Consider the following 4,484-nt stretch of genomic DNA (forward strand, 5'->3'; position numbering starts at 1 on the left):
TAAAGCACAGGAAGAGGGGCACAACTTCAACAATGTTGCCCTTGGCCAAAAAGGGCATATGCATTTTCTCCTGAATATATGCAGGATAAAACGCAAACGCCCTTTTTGGACAAGCAAGCAAGCGGGCAATGCAAATCTGCACTACAAAGAAGTATCACTTTCCACCGGTCAAAAGGGACATCCACAAAATGGGTAAAAACCAGAAAGGCAAACAGGCCTTGGAGAACAGGGAGCCTTGTTATGCTGATGGGCGGGATGTAAATTGCCAACTGCCTCACTGGAGGAGTGCATTGTGTTCCCTAAAACAAGTAAACAACAGAGCTAGAGAGCCAAGGGCACTTCCAGTCTAGGGAATATACCTTGGGAAAACTGAAAATCAATAAGACAGAGCCACCCTCAAATTTAGGGCTGCACTGCTTACAAGAACCTCAACTTGGGTACAACTGAAATATCCCAGGAAATATAAAAATGGTTCAAAAAATTGTGGTACTTACGTACGATGGAATATCCCTCAGCCATGAAATCATTATCATAAGACCAGTAGCAACAAAATGAGTGGATTCAGGTACGATGATTCTAAGTGAAATAAGTCACACAGAAAAAGAAGCTTATCATAAGATATCACTTATGAAGATCCTGTAAACATGGCTCCACATTAACTGAGTTAGGAAAGAGAACAGAGTCTCACATTTAGAAAACAATCTTATGCCTGCTTAAGGGGGAAGGAGAGGTGGAGTGATGCATAAAACCAGAGTTAGATATAAGCACAGGTACCGTTCCAAAAACCAACTATGGAATAGACAAGACCTACCTATACCTTCCTCAGTGAAAGGGATTCAAAACCTCATATTTCCCGCAAAGGAATATATCTGACTAGTAAGAATCTTAAAACCTATGTATTGATATGTCTCCGTAAGGGAATCAAGTGTGCCTAAACTGGCATAAACATGGCAGTGAGAATCAGCTCAAACCCACTATAAAAAGGAATTTCAAAAACAAAACAAAAAAACATGGAAATTCTTTACAATTCCTTCAGGGTCTCTGATGAAAAGTGGAATGACCATGTGTACAATGACAGCTGGATGTGGCATAAGTGTGGACACTTGGGACTGAGAGGATTGGTGAGATTGGGTGAGCAAATGCAGACCATTTAAAGCAATAATGCATGGCAGCCATTCCATGGGTCCCAACTGTCCAGGTTGAAGGGAATATTACTACAAGAATAACATGTATGGGAAACGTAGAAAATGGACACACTGTGAATACGAAAGGTCTCTAAAACTCAACGAATAGTCCCTCTCCTGGTGCTCCGGTTTGACTTTCCAACTGCTTTACTATCAATCTCCCAACTTGGAGAGACAGCCCCTTTAACCTCCTGGTTCTCACAGGTTGCCAATTTGGCAGAGGATGAAAGGGAAGAGGGCGAACCAATGAGAGAGTAGCTGTTAGGCATTTGGACGGACATATGTCATTCTAATTTCCCGGCAGGAAGAAGAATTAACCAAAGTTGCAGCCACGCACCGGGAACCAGTATAGGTCCTGAACGAAAATTTTGGACATGCGTTCAGCTCACAAAAAACGAGTTGAAAAATGGAGCTCAAGGGCACAGCAATTCACAAACTGGCAGAGTAATAAAGGACAACTATCATCCAAAAATCTGTTGAGGGAAGGCAACGAGGCAGACTTGAAAGCTAGGCAGAATAGCAGGAAACAGATTTCAAGAGGCACGTTGGAATCACCTGTAAAGCACAGGAAGAGGGGCACAACTTCGTCAATGATGCACTTGGCCAAAAATGGCGTATGCATTTTCTCCTGAACATATGCAGGAGAAAATGCATACGCCCTTTTTGGCCAAGCAAGCAAGCGGACATTGCAAATCTGCACTACAAAGAAGTATCACTTCTCACCGGTCAAAAGGGACATCCACAAAATGTGTAAAAACCAGAAAGGCAGGACAGGCCCTGGAGAACAGGGAGCGTTGTTATGCTCTTGGGCGGGATGTAAATTGCCAACTTTCTCTCTGGCGGAGTGCATTGTGTTCCCTAAAACAGGTAAAAAACAGAGCTACAGAGCCAAGGGCACTTTCAGTCTAGGGAATATACCTTAGGAAATCTGAAAATCAATAAGACAGAGCCACCCTCAAATTTAGGGCTGCACTGCTTACAAGAACCTCAACTTGGGTACACCTGAAATATCCCAGGAAATATAAAAATGGTTCAAAAAATTGTGGTACTTACGTATGATGGAATATCCCTCAGCCATGAAATCAATGTCATAAGACCAGTAGCAGCAAAATGACTGGATTCAGGTACGATGATTCTAAGTGAAATAAGTCACACAGAAAAGGAAGCTAATCATAAGATATCACTTATGAAGATCCTGTAAACATGGCTACACATGAACAGAGTTAGGAAAGAGAACAGACTCTCACATTTAGAAAACACTCTTATGCCTGCTTAACGTGGAAGGAGAGGTGGCGTGATGAATAAAACCAGAGTTTGATATAAGCACAGGTACCCTTCCATAAACCAACTATGTAATAGACAAGACCTACACCTTCCTCAGTGAAAGGGACTCAAAACCACATATTTCCCAAGGAGGAATATATCTGACTAGTAAGAATCTTAAAACCTATATATTGATATGTCTCCATAAGGGAATCAAGTGTTTCTAGACGGGCATAAACATGGCAGCGAGAATCAGCTCAAACCCACTATAAAAAGGAATTTCAAAAACAAAACAAAAAAACAGGGAAATTCTTTACAATTCCTTCAGGGTCTCTGATGAAACATGGAATGATCCTGTCTACAATGACAGCTGGATATGGCATAAGTTTTGACACTTGGGACTGAGAGGATTGGTGAGATTGGGTGAGCAAATGCAGACCATTTAAAGCAATAATGCGTGTCACAGATTCCATGGGTCCCAACTCTCCAGGTTGAAGGGAATATTACTACATCTATAAAATGTACAGCAAATCTAGAGAATGGACAAACTGTGAATACGAAAGGTCTCTAAAACTCAACGAATAGTCCCTCTCCTGGTGCTCCGGTTTGACTTTCCAACTGCTTTACTATCAATCTCCCAACTTGGAGAGACAGCCCCTTTAACCTCCTGGTTCTCACAGGTTGCCAATTTGGCAGAAGATGAAAGGGAACAGGGAGAACCAATGAGAGAGTAGCTGTTAGGCAATTGGACGGGCATATGTCACTCTAAGTTCCCAGCAGGAAGAAGAATTAACCAAAGTTGCAGCCACCCACCGGGAACCAATATAGGTCCTGAACCAAAATTTTGGACATGCGTTCAGCTCACAAAAAACGAGTTGAAAAATGGAACTCAAGGGCACAGCAATTCACAAACTGGCAAAGAAATAAAGGACAACTATCATCCAAAAATCTGTTGAGGGAAGGCAACGAGGCGGACTTGAAAGCGAGGCAGAATAGCAGGAAACAGATTTCAACAGGTACGTTGGAGTCACCTGTAAAGCACAGAAAGAGGGGCACAACTTCGACAATGATGCACTTGGCCAAAAATCGCGTATGCTTTTTCTCGTGAACATATGCAGGAGAAAACGCATACGCCCTTTTTGGCCAAGCAAGCAAGCGGGCAATGCAAATCTGCACTACTGAGAAGTATCACTTCCCACAGGTCCAAAGGGAACTCCACAAAATGGGTAAATACCAGAAAGGCAAGACAGGCCCTGGAGAGCAGGGAGCCTTGTTATGCTGATGGGCGGGATGTAAATTGCCAACTGCCTCACTGGAGGAGTGCATTGTGTTCCCTAAAACAAGTAAACAACAGATCTACAGAGCCAAGGGCACTTCCAGTCTATGGAATATACCTTGGGAAAACTGAAAATCAATAAGACAGAGCCACCCTCAAATTTAGGGCTGCACTGCTTACAAGAACCTCAACTTGGGTACACCTTAAATATCCCAGGAAACATAAAAATGGTTCAAAAAATTGTGGTACTTAGGTACGATGGAATATCCCTCAGCCATGAAATCAATGTCTTAAGACCAGTAGCAGCAAAATGAGTGGATTCAGGTACGATGATTTTAAGTGAAATAAGTCCCACAGAAAAAGAAGCTTATCATAAGATATCACTTATGAAGATCCTGTAAACATGGCTACACATGAACTGAGTTAAGAAAGAGAACAGAGTCTCACATTTAGAAAACACTCTTATGCCTGCTTAAGGGGGAAGGAGAGGTGGGGTGATGCATAAAACCACAGTTTGATATAAGCACAGGTACCGTTCCAAAAACCAACTATGGAATAGACAAGACCTACACCTTCCTCAGTGAAAGGGACTCAAAACCCCATATTTCCTGCAGAGGAATATATCTGACTAGTAAGAATCTTAAAACCTATGTATTGATATGTCTCCGTAAGGGAATCAAGTGTGTCTAGACTGGCATAAACAAGGCAGCGAGAATCAGCTCAAACCCACTATAAAAATGAATTTCAAAAACAAAACCAAA

Source organism: Mesoplodon mirus (assembly GCF_964341445.2).
Source record: "Mesoplodon mirus genome assembly, contig: HAP1_SCAFFOLD_74, whole genome shotgun sequence".
NCBI classification, from domain to species: domain Eukaryota; kingdom Metazoa; phylum Chordata; class Mammalia; order Artiodactyla; family Ziphiidae; genus Mesoplodon; species Mesoplodon mirus.